The 19551-nt window shown below is 42.8% G+C and overlaps 1 protein-coding gene across 1 annotated transcript in view; it reads right to left on the reverse strand.

The window, feature by feature from the left end:
* The window catches only part of PARD6G (par-6 family cell polarity regulator gamma), a 64595-nt gene that overhangs the window by 11305 nt on the left and 33739 nt on the right, over positions 1-19551 (reverse strand). The gene's annotated exons all lie outside the window — the stretch shown is intronic.

Below are 19551 nucleotides of genomic sequence, written 5' to 3' on the forward strand. Positions count from 1 at the left end.
CTGTATCCTGGAGTGTTCTGAAGTTGCTACCAGATCTTCTCGGAGAAAGAAGTGGTTTTATGCAGTTAAAATTCATCTAAGGTTGTGTTTTCTTTCTTCAAAAAAAAAAAAAAGGACTCAATAATGTTTTTATGGCTTCACTGTTGTGGTGTGATAATACCACATACATCCTGCAAAGCGGGGGAGGGAGAGAAAAACATTTGCAGTGCTTCACAAAGCACTTTTCTGGTTCCTGCCTCCATCCCAGCAGATTGTAAACCAAGTCCAGATTCTGCCTCTTATCACGGAATTAAAAAGGCTTCAAAACAAGTGTGGCATAAGAAATTAATTACAACACTTGTCTTTGAAGTCACGACCTCTGGGAGTCTCCCAAACGTTGCTGGCTGGAGCGAGGTTAGTCACAAGATAAGCACCGGTGGCGGCCAGCCCCGCCAGCTGCAGCCTCTCATCAGCCCCGCACAGCCGCTGCCCCGGATGCCCCAGGCCCTGCGGCGCTGGCAGCCTCCTGCTCCACCTGCGGCCTCCCGGATGCACCGGGATGCCCTCCTGGCTGGGGGAGCTGTGGGAATCCCAGACAGCTTATCTCCAGCGTTCTGGTGGGACAGGAATGGGCGGCACTGCCCCTGCAGAGACATGTTTTGCAGCCCCCTGTTCCCCGGGCTGGAGCGGGCCGGGGCGGGCAGGAGCAAGCCCGCGGCAGGAGCAGGAGCGGCAGCGAGGCCTGGCAGAAGCAAGTCTGAGCCAGTCATCATCATCCGCACCAAGGAGTACGGCAGGGCAATCCCTGCGCCCGACGTGGGGATGACGGCACTGAGAAGGAGCCATCAGCAAGGGAAGAAACATCGCGGGCGCCTCAGGTGGTGCGGGATGAGGGAGGAGAAACCTCAAAGTGCTGCAAAGCAGAAAAGTTGCCAATGCCTACGTACAACTATATTTAACGTTCTGTTTTCTAATGCAGAGGAGAAGCAAGATCAAGAGCCCAGTCTGTTACATTTCAAACTGCATCTGTTAACACTTCCCCACGTTGCCGGCACTCTTCCCCCTTCACAGGACACGGCTGCCCACCTCACAAATGGAAATCATCTTCTTCCCAGTTTTAAACAAAGTAAAAGCCAGGAAGCCCTCTTTCCTGAGGACAGGTTGCAAAGCAGTAAAAGCTGCTGCAGAGCGCAAAGTCAGAATTTTCCTGAACAATCGTGAGGGCAGAAGCAAAGGCTACTTTTCTTGAGAGCTCGGTCCCTGCTGCAGAGGCCCAGCCTTGTGGGCAGAGCTGATCTGCTCTACAGAGAGAGGCTGGGAAGAACTCCCCTCTTGGGAAACAAAATGCCAACCCCATCCCTAATGCACAGCTGCCTGCAGCTGAACACTGCTGCTGGTGTACCCTGAGGCCCTGCCCACAGGCTAAGGCAGGGACGGAAAATGTCAGTCCAAGGAGGCCTGCCTCGCTGGGATTTGCCCCATGCACAGCCTCCCTGCAGAGCCAAGGACATGTTGGCCATCTCACTGGAGGGAGAAGCTCCACTTCTTTTTTCTTTTTTCAGCACATCATCTTTTTTTTTTTTTTCCCCAGCATAACAGTAGTTATTTAAAGAATAAAACTTTATCTCAAAAGTTCTCTGTGTGACATTTATCATAATCCCTGTGGTCTTCTAACTCATAAACATATATGGCATACTGCTATGTGGTTCCCATAACCCCTGCTGCAGTGGTGGCCCTTACCTGGGCTACAGTAGCATGTTACCTCCTTGTTTCCTTTGCTGCCATAACACCGTGAAGCAAGAGGGTTACAGCAATGTCTGCACCCATCTTCCTCAAAACTGAAACGAAGCCTTGCCTAACATACAATAAGCATGGCTTCCACTGTTTAAAACAAAATCAACTTGTTACTTTAAACGTTAGATTAGCAATAACCTTTCCTGGCCATCATCAGAAATCAAGAGACCCTTAACTCTCATTCCCAATCCTGTCAGTAAAAACTGCATGTTTTACTTAGAAGCAGCTTAAAGGATCATGGTGATTCAGGCAGAAGGATCAGCTGTGTAGAGTCACTGGCTAAGTGATTTCTCTAACATTTTTATAATACTGTATTCCTTTCTCCATCACTGACTACAGCTCCATGCCCAATTATGTACACAAAGTAATTAAAGGCTGCAGCTTGGTCAAACTTTGCACCTGAGGGAGCTCCCCAAGTGTCACCTGCATACTTGAGGGGCTTAGCCCACAGATGACCACTAACTGGACTGTGAAGCTTCTCTTTTCTTAGAACATTAAACACTGATCTGCAACACTGAAAAAACAAACAGGGAAAAAAATCCCAAATACACCAGCAATGTTTACACTGCTTAAAACCTGGCTTCTTTCTTCCAACAAGTTTTGAGATGCTCCATCATTATGTGAGTGTGATAAGCTAGTGGCTGGTGCACTTTTTCCTTTAAAAAAAATGCTTCTTCCTATGAGCACATGATACAAACAAGGGAGTGGCAGACAGGAAGTGATTATTCAGAAATTAAAGAATTAGATCAGGTTCCATGATATCAGAACAAAACGTGACACATGGCAAGTGAAGCTGACATTTACTGACTGAAATGTAAAAACTTTTTCTTTATTTACTAAATATAATTCAGGCCTCATGCAAGCATTTTGTTTCCTTAATGACTATCAGTGTTGGCAGCTGTGAGCATCCACACGTCTCCCGGGAGCACAAGTTACTCCATGTATTTCGCCAGCAAAGTTATACCAAACACTGAAATACAAACCTACAGTTTCTACCCAAACAAGTTTTTTTAAACGAAAGCATAACTCTGCCAGTAGCAGCAGCAAGTGATGGCACTGCTGCTCACGGTTTGACTGGCACAGCTGCTCCAGAGATGCTAAACAGACACTGCTCAAGTTCAGCCCTCATCTCTGTTGCTAACAATCTCCTGCCACAATGAACGGAGGTTCTCAATGCCATGGGTACACCCAGTATTCATGCCACTGGGAATTCCCTTAATGATCTCAGTTTTCCTGTTACACAAGAGATAACAACATTGAGTCATCACCACATTTGCCTGTTAATTGTTGGGGGGTAGGGGCAGACATCTACCTGACAGAACATACAGCCTTCACTGCCTGATCCCTGCTCTAAGTGCACAAACTATGTTGAGACATGACTTTTACTGTAACTGGAAAATTAAGTTGTGGCCAGACTACTGCTGTGCAACTGCTTAGTGTGGAGTTGCTCCTCCTGATTTACTACCATTTTAAGTTCCAGAAAAGACACCTTAAAGAAAAGCATCCCACACAAAACAGCTAATTGCATAAAGTCATTTTCATCTGTGAATCCTGAAGTGCTAAAAATAAAAAAATTACTGTTCATGGGAGACTAAGCTCCCATTAGAATGGTTAAACTAAAAGCCTGGAGAATACATCAGAGGTTATGCAAAGCCCAGGAGCTTTAAAGGAAAGAGGAGGGATTTGGAGGGTTCAAAGGCAGGAAAGAACAGATGAGGTATGTTAGGACTTATTTTCATTACACTGTATAGTTTGTTTCCAAGAATGCTTTCAACAGAAGCATCCTCTCAATACAAAAGGCAAGTGCTTCTTAAGCTGACAAGCTTCCATACAAGCTTTGTCCCAGCCCAGAGACAGTGAACTGCTACCAATAACCTTGGCTCACCACTTCTTGTGTCTGCCTCTGAGACCTTGCTCCACCTTCAATCCCTCGGGGGTTCTACTGTGAGCAGCCAGTTCCTATCTTCACCCCCCATATGAAACAGGAATGAATTAAAAACACCTTCTGCTTTCTTTAAACAAAAGCCCAGTGTCCCTTTTCCATGTCTTTCCTCACCTCACTTATATTGCTAGACAGCATCAGGAATTGGCAAGACCTTTAATAATAAGATCAGGCAGTATTACTAAATCCATACTAAATTCCCACAACAGAAGCCAAATGGTGACCAAGACAAGAATTTTTATTTGATGATGCATTTCATCTTCAGAAGAAAAACATTCTAAGGACATGAAAAGTGAAGACAAATAGCTATATAAAACAAAAACAATGGCTCAGAGGTCGATGTGATTAAAATGTCATCTTACTAAGATGCTCTTGGGGGTGGATACAAACACTCAGCACTAAGTTGTGCTGTATTTTAACATGTGCTCATTAACACACTAACTAATGGAACATCTTATTCACAGTCTACCGGCTTGACAAAGTTTTGCAGCTGCAGTGTAGAGATCAAAATTAAGAACCAACAACTCACTCTCAGGAAGTTTTCTTTGTGCCTATGTTAAGTGTTATAAGCACATCTAAAGGTGGCCAAGAACTAAAGTGCAGCACCTGGGTGTTCTGTACAAGCCTCAGTGCAGGTTTCCTGCACTGTTTCTTGCACGAGTTTCCTGCAGAAACCGAGAAGATCCCAGAGTTTCCTCCCATGCTAAAGGACAGATAGAGAGCATCAAAGAGACAGGTTAAACAAGTTCCAAAGTTAACGACACCTGTCCATAGCTTAGCAGATAACACCACATTAATTCAGGGAGCTATGGTGAGAAAAACATAAAACAAAAGAGAGAAGAATGGGGGTTTTTTCTGGGCTTCTTTTCCTTACCCAGGCAGATTGTATTTATCTGCTCAGCTCCAGTTTTTCCTTCTGCATGGATGCAATTTAACATCCACATCACCACACTAAAACTCTACACAAGACAGCTCATCTTGCTGTTGTCTGCATCAGTTCATTTCACACAAGTCAGGCCTTTGACCATGGCAAATCAAATAATATGTTAGCTGAAAGGAATCCACTTGAACTCTTAGTCTCCACTTTTTCATAGATACAGTACTGAAAGTTTAAGAAAGAAAACTGGGAAAAAGAAACGGGCTGTGGCTATGAATTACCTGCTTGTCTGGGAAAAAAAAATCTGGAAAATCCTGATAAGAGTACCTGAAGTATACTGAAAGAGTGGCAAGGCATTCAAAACCAGCTGGCCATCATAGAGATCAAAAAGCCACTCAATAAAAGGAAGAATCTCATCTGTAACACATATTTTTCCTGGGAAAGCACCACTGTCCTGTTTGGTTTTATGCCTCTCACGTCAGATCAGTCAAAGGCCAATGTTAAGTTAACATGCCAGATTTCGCATCATCTGCTTGCCCAGACAGCTGAGAAAACTGTTTTAGCTGAGCTCTGCTCTTTTGCTCGCTACAGATTGTTGTGTTAATTAAAAAGTCTTGCTCTTGTGTTACACAGCCCACAGGAAGTGAGGAGGAGATTCCTAACTTCATAATCACGTTAGCCAATAGCTCCCAGCGCTCTCCCCGCTGCTCTGCAGAGCACCAGCGCTGTGCTCTCGGGCTGACGGGCTGTGGGAGGATGCTGCGTAGGAGACTCGTCACGTTATGCAGCGTCAGCCCAAGCTCCTTCACAATGGGAGCTTTCTGCCAAAGAGCAACATAAAATACTCCCTAAAACTACAAGCCTGCCTGAGCAAATTTCCCAAACAGAAAGCCAGCCTCACACAAATCCACTCAGTAAGTGAAAGATAGTTGCTAGCTGGGGAGCTACTGGATATGGATGTGTCCCCTTTGGGCTCACCCCAACCCCTAGCCTAACAAGTGAAAAATATTACTATTGTCACCTCCAAGCTTGGACTTTAGAATTTCCATCTTGGAAGCGCTACAAGGAGTGAGTCACTCTATATACCTTGGCAGTGACTTGCAGGCCAACAGGGAATATACAGAAGGAAATAATGTCACCAATTTGTGAGGCAGCAGCTATGTTTACCAGCCTAAATAAGCTCGTGTCTCAGTACTTTCAGTTAAGTGTGGCCAACAGCGTATCTCCAATTCACAGGTCATAAAACTTTCAGTTCAGAAGTAATTTACAACTTAATACGCAAAATAAGAGATCTTCAAAAGTTATCAAAATCACTGAAGAAGAATACTATGTATTAGAATCACACCAAAGTGGTGAAGTCTTTTGAATACCATACTGTCCTTGTGCGATCTCTGCAAGGTCTTCAGCAGTGGGATGTTCAGACACTGGAAATGTAGAAGGCCAGAGTGGCTGCCACTTTGTCCTATCTCTGTGAAGCAGAAGGAAGCCTTCACAAACAGGAGCCAGGCATGGTGGCACAGGGCACCCAGAGGACAGTAACCAGAGCAGCTCAGCACAGTCAGGAATAGGGTGAGGAGCTGTCAACCTGATTGATTTTGACAGCCTGAGGAAGATTTAGCTTTCAGCAACTACAGTTGACTATCATCAAGAACTTGCAAGGTGTGACCAAGCTAGTTAGGAAAAAACAAACAAACAAACTCCCACCCCAATCCATTTTGTACTTATCAAACTGAGTTTTGAGGGTGATATCAATAAACAAGGCATTGAATAATTAAGAGGACTTGCATGTGTCAAATGAGATGGTTAATACTGTATAAGGTGGCACCTATTCACTAGCTAAAGCAAAGAATCAAGTGAGGAATTAAGGGCTCTCAACACATCACTTTACTCCATAACCTCTAGCAATTTACACCCGAGCTACCTGATGAGAAGTGCTAAAGGCACTTGGCACTGCACTTAAGCAAATCTTTCTTACTTCACCACAAATACACTCCGTGCATGACTTACTCACATTTTGAGCTAAAAGTTTCCTTCTAAAAAGGGCTAATACACCTTTGAAGCAGACAGTGAGGGAGCAGCACAGAGCCAAGTTTATGGCATGGTAAAGTCAGGATATATGTCAGACCGAAGGCTGGCTAGGAAGCTGTGAGAATATCAGTAAGCAGCCACTTGAGAGAAAGTATATAAATGAAGCAAGACCCTTAAGCTGATTTTTGTCTACTTCTAACAGATCTATTACCCTCAGAAGATTTATTCTTTCTGAAGTATGCCAACTGCCTCCATTACCAGAAATGCTTCATAAAAAGCTGGACATGTGTATGAGCAAGTATCACATGCAAAAATTGCATGTTTTCAAAATGGTCTGCAAAAAATGAGGATACAAACCCCTTCCACTGCATTAATTCAGAAATCAGGAGACATATCTTGTCACCTTTACCCCACTCTAAGATCTTTTAAAGCTATCGGACAGTAGACTACATAAACATCCTTTAAAGCCTTTTTATTTGTGTGCATTATTGCAAGTCTCTATGATGCTTTCTTTAAGGACACAAATGGAAGAAAGTAACCATGAGTACAGACTTTTCCCTATTCCTCTCTGGGATTTATAGATGCCTTAAGTAAGGCACAACAGTTTGACTAAGATGCTTATATCCCCAGGTTTTTTCTCCTTCACTCTATATACTCTATGCCTATCAGCTGCCAATGGTTAACAGGCAGAAATGAAGATGCCACATGATTTTCACACTGTAACCCCAAACCCAAAAACTAAAAGCCTTGCAAGAGTCTCATTTTCTTTTAATAAAATACTACATTTCTGCTGCCCACTTGTGTGGGCACCTAAACATTCTTATTTTCTAAGCCAATAGAAACTGTATGTTTGCAAACTCAAAGAAGGCATCCTTACAAGACCCATGTTAATTTCTTCTTATGAGGAAACAGTTTTCTGAAATTGACTTTCAGATTTCCATTTTTGAGATATTGGCACATGGGGCAGCAGAACATTTAAAGTGTCCCTAACAGGCATTTGCAGTTATTGTAGATTGTATTAGTTGTTCATGCATGTATTAGTTGTCAGCACACACTTATCACAAACCATAATTATTTGCAGACTCTTCAAAAGAAAGCCTTTCTATAATAGTGTTCTCATTACACCATTTCAAGAAATCACTCACATTACAATGGAGATAAACAGATGTAAGTGACCATCTTGATAAAACATTTACAATCAGAGTAACTTGTAAAGTTTGAGAACTTGGTTTAGGCAGAATGTTTGCACAGCAAGTTCTCTTTAGATGACTAAGCTGTCACTGAAACTGGCTGAAACTCTGAACCACAATTCCTCTCACGGGGGTCTTTGCCAGCTCTGCTGCCTACTGCCAGTTTTCATCAGCTCAGCAGCAGCCGGCACCACCACCTGACAAAACTGCTTCCAAATTCAACTTCTATATCAAGCCTTGCAGTCTAGGGGCAAGGTAAAGCAGCCAAGCGTGGCAAGAAAATTCAGATTTCTTGTACTGTGGAGCTTGATTCAGAATGAGGGAGAAGTCCTTTTGTTTCTAGGAATTTACATCAGATCAATACTGATAAATTTCTCTCAATTTCTTTAGCAGGGAAAGCCATGTTAAAAAAAAAACCAAGAAGACAGACTACTGTATCAGACTTCTTCCCTTCTCTAACATTTTTATTTTCCCCCCTTCATATGCCTGATGGAGCATGAAAGCTGTTGCTTTGTCTACTCCACTGTCTCTCTCTGCTGGCAACACAGCCAAGAGATTGTAGCTTTAAAATTTACAGACTGCATTATAACCTGTCAGCATCTCTAACGTAAAAAAAACATGCCAGATCGCATCCTTCAAACATTTTTCATCAGAAGTTGGGCTGTCAGTGGGGTGCAGAAAGTGGAGGAATTCCTGTTTACTGTTAGACTTGAAAACTTACTTGGGAAACAACTTCCAATTAAAAGCTAATACCTGAAATACCACACCAATTTGTGTGTCATTCACACAGATGTTTATCTAGAAGACCAGCCTAAAGTTTGTGGACAAAGAATCATTGCAGACAGGTGACCAGCAACTAACACGAGAGGAATGGGACATGAAGGAAAACCTTGCTCAGTGCCTGTTAGGGTAGGAAGTGATACCAGAGGAGACACGTGGCCCTGTCTTCTCAGAGGACACCCCTGCAGGAGGGTGTCCCCTGTGTCATGCTATTGCACTTCCAAATGCCATTGTCAGGGCTCAGACTGCTATATGGATTCTGACACTGAGCTGCCAGGCACACACAGACTTCAGCTTACAAAAGCTATGACCTGTCATTTTATTTTAGGACAGGCTTGACTTTGTGATGCTTTATGTTTTACGTGCTGTATTAATTTTACAGGTCCCTTAGAAGTTAAGCCATGAGCTGTTAGCTGGGGTTGCCTTGCTAAAAGGTACTTCAGACTTGAAACTCAAACCTGACCCCAAAATGTGGCCAAAGAGTCACTAGTATCCAAGTGTGAGAGTCAGATAAAGCTGGCAAAGCTGGGACTGACACTGCAAGCAGAACATACCTAACACCCTGCAGCATGCACAAGTGGATACCACCTGCTCCAGCCAGGGTTGAGCACGGCTGTGTCCTACTCTTAACCAACTAATCACTGCAGAATGGGGAGAGGAGAAGTAGACACACTGTGGGTCTTCTCATGAGCATTCCCAACCTAAATAAAAGCCAGTATTGGGAAAGAACACACCTGGTCAGGGTATCACCGTATCTCTCCTGAGGAGGGGCAGTGAGGCCCTCAGAACACTAAGTGGCTCATTACTGGGCTGTAACACACAGACAGCAGATCTCATTTCTGCTTATTCACGGGTGGTTGATTGGTACCTATAGTGCAGCTCTGCCAAACCCACCCAACAGGCCCAGTGTGAACTTTCCAACACTGCCAGCTTCCCATGGACATACCTGATCTTTGCTAACTCAACTCCACCCTCAGCTCTTTCATCCTGACAAGAGACTAGGTTGTCCAGGATGCTGCTGGCTGATAAGCAAACTCCTTTTGATTACTGCTGATTATACTAATACAGACAGCACTTCAGCAGCTGGCTCCACACAACAGAAAGTTTGAGAAGACAAAAACCCAATCACCACACCAATAAAAAACAGGGCCATTGACAGATGAACCACTTGGAGAAGCAAATAATTTATCAGCTATTGGCCTGGTTCACTCTACTCATGCAGCAACTCTGTCTAGTCTCTCCTGACAGACTTCTTTCAGGGCAGGGACTGGATCCACATTTTTGATACACTGAGTCTTCAAATTCTAAACACAATATGGAGATCATCGAAGCTTGTGGAAATGCATGCAGAGAAAGCACTGGTTTGTAAACAATCTTCAAAATTTCCCTGTAAAAAGAATGCAATATTTTTCATATATATATGGAAATTACATTGATACATCCATATGATCAAGTATTTCACAATTTTCAATCACACATTTTCATTTGCTTTGGCCCACTGTTGTCTGGAAGACAGCCACACTGTATTGAACATTCCACAGTTTCCAAGTTTAGGCAGAACAGGCCTAAAGACAATCTGGATTCAACCCAAAAAGCAGCTTTGCCTCAATTGAACTTTATTGGCAATTCTGCTTGTGAAGAGGCAGCCTAAGCGAAGGGAAGGCTCCTGTCAGTGTTACATTCCATTTCAGTCACAGAGAGACTTTCAGTGTGAAAGCTTTTCTCTGTTTACACCATGAAAGGTAGAAAAGCAGTATGGAAAACATTTTTGAGAAGCAGTAGGAAAGATATCGATACTGTTAAGTTCTGAAGAAGGGCTATGAGCAGACATGAGAGTCATGAGGACCACATCCAGTGTGTTGGTAGTTCTGCAGAAAGGACAGATTCAATCCATGAGCAATTCCAGCATGCCTCCATGGTTTTGGCTACAAGATTAGGTCTCAGATTAAGAATTCTAAATACCTGCTATACTTGAGCTTGAATTTGGGTCAATTTCTTGCCCATACTTCTATCTAGCATTTGTGGCTAATTCAATTGGTCCCTGACTCTATCTTCTCAGGCTGTCATAAGCCATGCTGTGGTATGACCACAGCCTGATTTCAGGATTGCTGCAGCAAGCCAACCCACTGCTGTATGTTTCTCCACTTTCCCTGGATAGCAGGTTTTGTGGCCAGGTAAGAGTGTTTCCTCCCTGACAGCCTCTGAGCCATCAGGAGGAAGTCACTGCTAGCTCCTGCAGGTCACCAACTATGGTTTTTAGTCTCTCCCCATGGGAGACTAGAAGTTTGGGATTCATCAGGTTAATGAAATAGCAGTAATGCTGCCAGCAGTTTCACATACCAATATTAACAAGATGATTTTTACTGTAACCTTTTCTTGACTGCGGGATATCAAGTGCATTAACTGTTTCTTCTTTTTAGTCCTCCTAGCTAAACAAGGCAAAGTTTCCAGGCCAAGTCAATTCACCCAGCTCTCTCCTAGAATTTCTACCATAATTAGAAAATTTTCTCTTCACTGTCTTCTTGCTCCCTTCCTAAGAAGTTCCCAGGATGACATAAAAAAAATCACATACATTTTCTGGGAGTACAGAATTATTTAATGCAGTTTATGTGCAAGTTTTTAGTAGAAGGCTACCAATTCAGGATCAGTAAGTTATTTCACATGTTGAAAACACTGGTCCTTAGAGGTACATGTTTCCTATGTTGTCTTAGCTCAAAAGCCTGAGAGCCTTGCCTGCTCCAAGTTTGATTTGCAGGCTTTGCTTTGGAAAGGATTCTTTTCAAGTCAAGAGAGGCCTGTTAAATAAAGTCAGATACATATGATAGCTCTGTATCAACTGTTTCTGGATGCCTTTATAGCAGTAATCAGCAATCTTACGGATGTTATCACCTGACTACAGACACCAGCTCTGAAGCAGCTACTGAGGAAAGCAGGCAGGAAACAAAGTCATGGCTTGTGCTTTGGAGATAAGGGAAACACTTGAAGGACCATTAGCAGAAATCACAATGATAGCAAGCTAGTAACTGGCTGTTCATCTGTCCTGGCTTCAGAATAAATCCTTGAAACTTGTCTTGCCAATCTTCGTGCAGCCCCAGGATCAAAAGGACAGTGAAGAACCTCTGCCCTCATCAAGCTCCTTCTGGAACAAAGACACATATGTGTACATGCTGGGGCACAGATGATGAGAAGCTCTGCAGAGCACTCCCTGAAGCTAGGCCATGTGGCCAACATCAGAGGGGTGATAAACTCTGTGTGACTATATCTGCATAGAAAAGGCCTTTAAAGTAGGATTGTGACTGCAGGACATGCTGCTTCTACCATTACAAGCCAATAACTTGCTCCAAAAGGATAACTGCTGTCTGTATGGCTGTTCATTGCCTTGCAGTGAGAAAGAGAAACTGACCTGTGGATTACTCACTCATGAATGTAACCCCCAAGTTCCTAAACACAGGGCTATAACCCAGATTCTGTTCCAAATGTTGGGTTCCTCAAAGTCCAATCTGCAGGGAATTGACAGAAAGTATGAGCAGAGGAACTTAAAGAAGAGACAATGCCACAGCTCACTTTGACAATCTGGTTAAATTCTGAAGGGACATCTACAGAAAGGAAAGGTTTGCATCTGATGTTGAGTGAGATTTGGAGTAAGAGCAGATAAAAAACAGGGTTGTTTGTTCTAGGAGGTTCTGACAGGGTCTTAAAGCAATATTTAGGGTCTGCTCAGCATCACTAACAAAGGCCAGCAGAGCCACGGTGATATGCCAGCAGATGAAAGCTGTGTTAAGTGATACTGTGGTGGGAGCAGAAAGCATCTGCTGAGCTCACTAAATAGTGGCTACTTATGTGAAAAAATTAACTTCCAGAAAAACAAAAGCAAGCACAGCTTGTTCTTCAGAAAGTCAAGCTTATAGATATCCACTCAAAGAATCTGGACTGTGCAGCAGAGGCATACAAGGCAGTAACCCAGTGTACACACAGGGAGTCAGAGCCTATCATGGACACTCAGTTACAGAGATATTTAGAGGAGCACAAAGGAGAAAGAGAGAAATAATAAAAATTAACAAGAATATAGGCGGAAGGAAGAAAAGGGGGTTGGGAAGGAGGCTAGTGCTGCACTAATGACTACATTGCTAGGAACACTTACTACAAAAAAGAAGCACTGAGAGCATGTACAAAAAGCCAAAGCCTTTATAGCCCTAGAAGGCTGGCCACAGGGAAAGAAGGTAAGAAAACTAGATGGTAAGGCATCAGCTCATGAGGTAGAAAGAGCACTGTGGCTGGAATTGAGAAAAGATGAGATTCATTATTTGGGAGAGGATGGAACCAAAACCAGCGCTAAAAACTGAAAGGACCTCTATTAATAGACCTACATACGTTTCCTCAAACAACTCACTTCAATCTGAGACATGCTTTTCTTAAAGCAGATTCCAGCAGGCAGATGAAGGAAAAGTTTACAATTCACCACACCTAGATACAAAATGCTAATTTTCTATCTTCTTTCCACTGAAGACAGTATACAGGCAGAAACTTCTATGCCAAACTGATATCAAAATCCTTCATTTTCATCTCTAGAAAAAGAAAGCTGTAGTTTTTATTGTCAAGTAATACATTAAGAACTCTAGTTTGTAAGGCATCAATCTGCTGTGACTAGATTTACAGGGCTGCATCATCAACTGTCATGTATCACAATCACTCCACTGAAGTCAGTGGAGCTGCAGCAGGATCTGCTTTGTGAACGTCACTATTTAAACATCAGCCTGATGTGCTGTCAAGTTGCAGAAAAAAAGTATTATCTGTCTTTCAGAGATTTATCTATTTTCTACCAAGTCAGTGAATCCTGACTTCTGGTTTTGGTCAAGTCTTCAAGGTCTGGGCCTAGTCTTCTGGAGACCATTATAGAAAGCACCTGCCTCAATTGTTCAGAACTTGGCACCAATATTTGCAGCCCAACAATGTTTTGCCTTTTGCAGAAATGAGTGCTGAGATGTCCTCCTGAAGACTTACTCCTAGCAACATGCAGACAGGTGGATTGCATTGCCCAAAGTCTACACAGGTGTTCAATGAATAGTGCTTTGTCAGCTCTTTAGCTGACAGGGATAGATCTATCACATCATGTCTGGGTGACTTCTCTATGAAGACCAAGCTTAATTTACAAGTGGGCAGGAGCCACACCATTCCACTTTGGTGCTGCTGAAAGACAGGAGTATTGTGTAAAATTAGGGAAAGACATGGCACTTCCAACCCTGCAACACATTATGCAAAATAAATTTTGACGCTATCCTAAAGTCATTTCATGCTTACTCCCCATGCTTCTCTCAGCCACTGAAGCCATGGAGTTGTACAGCTCCACTTCTACAGCAGAGCACAAAAACACTACTGAAGGCAGAGGATACAAGAGACTGGGCCAGCTGCTGCACTGCATTCTTGTTCCCTGAAAAGATGAGACCACAGAAGAAAATCTCTAATTCCTGCAATTCTGTTCTCTCAAGTAATGCTAGGTGTTGGGAGGAGGGATAAGGGTGGTGGGGGTGGTGGTAGGAGATGATCTCACACAGCTATCAAGAAAAACAGGAGAGAGGGAGGGGAAAGAAAGCACACCTGACAGACATGTTAAGAGATGTCTGAACAAGAACAGGGCTGGCCCAAAACCACACCAGTCTCTTGGGAGTTGTGGAAGTAAAAGCAGTTCTGCAACTAAAGGCTTATCAATCACTTGTGTGTGTATGCTCTACTGAACTCCTGAGGAATAAAAGACAGGAATGGAAGGATGACTCTAACAGACAGGAAGAGAAGAGCAGATATGGGCAGAGGGGAGAGCATAAGAAGCAGCACAAACATTATGTCTGAGAAAAGCCAAGACATACAAAATGCCCATATGCCATATGCCTGGAACAATTCTTATCGCACCTCCTTTGAATAACCAGTGCCACATTGCTGACTTCCTTCATATTCCCACTTACATCAGACTCTCCCAAAACATCATTTCTTTTTCAGGAGTGGTGACTGCTATGCTGCAACCTATGAAACAAACAGCTGCTGAAGGAAGGATGTAGTGAGTTTTCAGTCGACTTACTGGTCATGCAACTCAGTCAAAAGGGAATAATTCACAGAGCCATTCTGTGGAACAGGATGATGAGAATTAGATACTGAACTATCACCATTAGTTTACTAAGCATGTTTGTCCACAATTTTAGCAATCCAGAAGAGGTGGTCAACTTGCTTCCTAGGGTAAAAAAGCAAGCTGGTTAACACCAGGTTCCAGACTTAATCCCACAGAACATGACACCGCCTTGCGAAAACATATTCCAGCCTAAGCTTGTTTAGGTAATTAAGACAAAAGATCTTCCACCCTACCTTTGCTATAAAGTATTCCAGTACAACTGTACCCAACACTTAGCCTGAAAACATGCCCATTCAAGTTTAGATACTGGATTCAACCCACTTGAAAATTCTTCTGCATAACTTGAAAAACTGAGCATATACTTCTACTAACAGCTGGATGATTAGCATTAATCAGCCATTTCACTCTTCTCTCATTGTCCCTGTAGCCAAAGGCTGAAAGGATTCACTATAGAAGCAACTCAATTTATAAAGCTTTGTCACATGATAAATATGATCATGATTTAAGATTACCACCAAGCCTTTCCTGAGTCAGCAGCACCAGACTGACCCATCTCCTGTAGTGAGTGTCTGCACAGCCACATTACTCCATGAGTGCACATTCCAACCCTTATTTCTGACAAAATTGCTCTATCCTTACCAGAGCAGGTTTTACCATGGGTTTTAAGTCCAGTATGATGCAGCTCTAGCTCTATGTCAGTATTCAGTGCTGCTGGATCACTAAACTGATTTGGTGCTTGTTATAGTTCATTCCTGTTTGAATATATAGCTCTCTAACAACTCTCCAGAATAGCACAGCACACTCAGTAGCAGCATAAACTGCTCTCATTTAGCTCCTCCTCAACCCAGAAACAAGAGCCCTAGAAATACCTAGAGTAAGGTATTTGTAAGCTTTCATATTTGGAGGAATTTCAGAGTACCTATGTGCACTTCCTCACTACCACACCCAATTTTGTAGAGTGGTCTCCTGAAGCCAGTTAGATGTTTTTTTCACTTTGTGTTGTGGGAAGGCTCTCTGAAGTCACATGCTCCATTGATTAGAGACCATATGAGCTGCAGCACACGTGTATTTCTGTTGGTTCATAAGCATTGATTCTCATGCCAAAACAAGCCTTTCCTTCTTCACCTCCTTTCCCTCCCACAGTCTCATCCATCAGTGCTTCATATATTGACATCTGTAGAACTCCTCCTTACATGATTCTCTGGGCAGGATCAGTCACCTTTGGATTGGTATGGCCAGGTCTTTGACACCTAATGAGTTCCAAATTTCTATCTTTCTAGCTCTGAATGATCTGAAGGCATCTGACTGCAAGGGTCTAGACTGCAAGCAAAAGCATTTCAGAGCTGCTGCTCCATTATTTTATCTATGACAAAGGAGTTTACAAGAACAGAATAGGAATAGGCATGTTAGTTTTGACAAGTTTGGGCTTGAAAATAAGAGCATGAGGACAAGTCAAGTAAAAAAAAAATAGCACAATTCTCTGAATTTTACAAGAAACTTACTGAGAAAACATTCATGGTTTTTGCCTATATTTAAAACTTCACCCTTCACTTTCACCAGAGTTAACAGAAGATAATTAAATCTTGTTTATTGCACTTGCTTATGTTGCCCTTTTGTAGGGATGTGTGTGTGTAATCTGGACTTTGGCATCTGTTTCTCTCCCCTTGGCTCCCCTGACATTCCATATCACACTGGACCTGATCATGAAAGACTCCAACAAGTTGCTTGAACATTTTCAAGTATGTTAGATCAGCATTACTACTCCTCACTCAATCTGCCCTCCCACACCCCAAGTAAGGCTATTCATTGTATAAGCACCACCTGCTAAAGAGTAGACATCACACAACTGACATGTTTTCATGAGGTAGTGAGACACCTCCAGTCACGCATTTCCTGTGGATTCCCAGCAAGGATGGTCTGCTGAGACTCCACGCTTGAAAGAAAAAACAAACAAAACCAAAATAACCAAGTCACAGTTGCACATCAGCAAAACACAATGCTTCTTCTGCAGCAAGTAATGTGGAGAAGACATTTCCTGGTATCTGCCACTCTCCTCCTCCAGATTCCAACAATTCAAGCCTTTCTAGTCAGCAGAAAGTCCCTGAATTCACAGGGGCAAGGGGATAATAAGTCAGCTGTGCCATACAGCCGTGGTCTGTGAGACTTCTGTGACAGTCAGCTTGAATCCTGCCAGCATAGACATATTTGTGAAGAAATTAAAGCAGCTTTAGCAACACACTGCACAGCCACCTACGCATCTTGTGAAGTCACAGCTTGGCTCAATGTGCTGAGGACACCTATGGAATGCTGGCAAGCAGAAACAGTCGCCAAAACCAGCAAACCAAAGTGGCGTCAGCGTCAGGGGGAAACCAGTGTTTAACACCTGCTTCTAAGTCAGACCTGCAAGCAAGCGAGGTTCCAGAGAACAGTTTTTCAAAGCCACATACAAGATTTAACCAACTCCTGCAGCAAGCATAGAAATCCATTAATCTTGGATGTTTCAAGCACAAAAACCTGTTCGTTTCTTCTCCCTAATCAGACAGCAAAGGCATTTTCAATGAAGCCTGAAATAGGATAAAACCAAAAAACAAATTCTCCCTTCTTCATACATAACAGGACAGGGGAAAGCTGCATTTCTCATTCAGCTGAGGCAGCTGCTGAAAGAAGGCAGAGGGCGGAAGAAGCAGTATTGCCAAAGTCAGCAAGACAAACATCAGAACAGCTTCAGCATCTCATTCCCTGCCTGCTGGCAAAGCAGATGCCCTTCTGCCAAAGCACAGGGGAAGGAAGGTCAGCCATCATAGAAGTAATTGAAACAGAGATGAACACTGGGAATAGATTTCCTCGAAGAGTCTCATTAGCAGATCAACTAGAGCCTGATCTCCTCCCTCTTTACTATAAAAACATCAAAACATATTCTTTATTAAACTCAACTTGCAAGTGATTTCAGAGAGACTAGGAGAAGGGCACATTTAATAACAAAACATGACTGGAAGGGCTAGACCTGATTTAAAAAGTCAATAAAGCTTGTGTTTTCATTTAAGAAACAAAACTTAACTGTGGTTTTAATAAAAATCCAACCCTTATTTGTTTTGGAAGAGGAGAAGGGAGATCAGTGCGCTGCTCCCCTTGTCTCCTCAATTTTGAACCCATCTCACTGCTCATGGTAACAACAAACAAAATTCAGCTCATCCCTATGAGAGGTTTGCTCCTAAATCAAGTGGGAAACCCAGGCATGTGCTGGGTGGGTAGAGGAAAACCACTTGGAGATTCTTGCATTGCTTCAAAGATTAATCTAACATTTTAATTTTAGACCAGAAGCAGCACAGCAAGATAGGGATTTTGTTTTTAAAGGGCAATTAGAGCCTTCCTCCTCCATTTGTTCTTTCTTTAGAAGAAATATCTCTATTGTCTTGACAATTTGGAAAGGAAAAGCCCCACTGTGATTGTTTCACAGCAGTTATGAAATGCAGCAGCCAGACAATATGCAGCCCTAGGTTTGTGTTTTTGGTTCCCATTTAGGTGCCCAGCCAGGGTGGTGCAGGCATGAAATCATTTGCCTGACAGCTCAGCTACTGGTCACTTATCTAAGGAGAAGATCACTGATGACTGCAAACCAAGATAAACACCCCAATACACACAATGGAAGAACTCTGAAAAACAATATACTCTTTCAAAGAGAGCCCACACATTAATGACCCATTGCTGTTCCACCTTAGCCACTACCTCTGCCATAGTCATATCTTTGTGATCAGCCTATTCAAACTCACATATAAAAATATTTGGTTTACAGAGCACACGCAGACTTAAAAACTTCTTACCCTGGAAGGCACACTGACAAATTTATAGTCTAAAAACATCAGGACAAAAAACCATCTACTGAAATGGGATCTGAAGAGTCATCTTAAAAGTCCTCCGATCTCTTATCTTGAGAAGATTTGCCAATACCAAATAATCCCAGTTATGTTGCCTGCTAGCTAAAGTCAAGAGCTCTGCAACATTGTGCTATATGATTTTATCAGGCATGAGAAATGCAGAACTCCTCACATGTGCCAGCAGCCACCCCACAATACTTGCAGTGAGTGAATTTTCTCACTGTAAGCAGATCCTTGGGACATCTCAGATTCTTCAAAATTTTGCCCTTTACGAGGTGCTTGATTTTCACGCAGCAAGACTGCAACTTTGTTTTGGAGTCTGAAAGAGGAAATTTTGGGCAGCTCTAGTCAAGACACAGCAGGACAGAAGCCTACTGCATAAAGGCCAGGTCATTATTTATCCCATATAGCAGTCATCAAAACCAAGACCAAGAATTCTTAGGATTTTCGCCTCAGTTTAGGGCCGGAGTAGGTGGGGGAAAGTGTTTGGTATTTGATTCCAGATTTCCCACAGTGATTAACGCATTTTAAAAAAGTTCCCTGGTAAGACACAAGAGCTGTAGTGATCCAATCAATTTCACGCCATGACACTGACAGTAAGATGCCTTCCTGCCAACAGCTGGCTCTTACTAATCCTCCCATTCAACCTGCTGGAACATGATTTTGCACCCAAGGCCACATGCAAAAGCAACTGGCTCAGGAGCAGAAAAAGAGATGCTGTTAAGCAGGAGAAGTTCCACACCTTTTTCTATCCCCATCAATGAACACAAACAGTGTTTGATGCCAGATCCCACAGGCCCTGAGATGGAGGCAGCAGCCAGGAAATGCTTCTTTAGAAGTGAAGGCAGAAGCATATGCTATAAATTAGGTACAGCCCAGTGCAGATGGCTACAAGGTTGTAATGTAACGCAAACTTAATTTTAGATTAAATTAATTCTGAGTCCACAGGTTCACAGTACATCATCAAA

The sequence above is a fragment of the Lichenostomus cassidix genome, chromosome 2 (assembly GCF_008360975.1).
Source record: "Lichenostomus cassidix isolate B80296 chromosome 2, HeHo_3.0, whole genome shotgun sequence".
Classification (NCBI taxonomy): Eukaryota; Metazoa; Chordata; class Aves; order Passeriformes; family Meliphagidae; genus Lichenostomus; species Lichenostomus cassidix.